Raw genomic sequence first — 652 nt, forward strand, 5'->3', positions numbered from 1 at the left:
GGCTGCCTGGCCCTGATTGTTCCAAATGCAGGGTTTGAGAGAAAAGGCACCTTCCTTCAAACAATGCTGCCATTCTCACCCAGGCTCTGCTTCTGCTACCATTTCCTTTTGCTCTTTATGTTATTAATTAAAAATTTAACCATCATTTAAGTAGTGCAAAAACAAAGGACAAGGAGAATAAAGCAGGTACCACGTGCCAGCCTGTATTTTCACGACTTTTAATCCAGCACGGCCAGTAACAGCATTACCACTAACCTTTCATCGATAAATCCAGTCTGCAGTGGGACCCTCTGCTGAGCTGCAGTTCCTGCCCCACACTCACACACTGACACTGGGCACCTGGTGCCACCAGCCCCTGCTGCGCTGCCCCTCAGCGCCGGGCGCCATTTTGTTCCCTCCTCCTTCCCCGCGCCGCCATCTTGCTCCCTCCTCCCCGGCACGACAGCCCTTGTCCCCAGCACCAAAATTACACTCTGGAATTCATTTCATTCCCTTTTCCACACAATTATCAGTAATTTCACCCCTATTTCCCCCCACTTTGATGCCAGGGCTCACCTCCAGCAGCACCATCGTTCCCTGCTCTCGGCGCAGCTTGTCTTCCACGCCGCCCTCACGGCCCGGCTCTTCCGCAGCCCTCACAGCCCTCACGGCC

Source organism: Manacus vitellinus, unplaced genomic scaffold, assembly GCF_001715985.3.
Source record: "Manacus vitellinus isolate BGI_N305 unplaced genomic scaffold, ASM171598v3 scaffold_45_pilon, whole genome shotgun sequence".
Classification (NCBI taxonomy): Eukaryota; Metazoa; Chordata; class Aves; order Passeriformes; family Pipridae; genus Manacus; species Manacus vitellinus.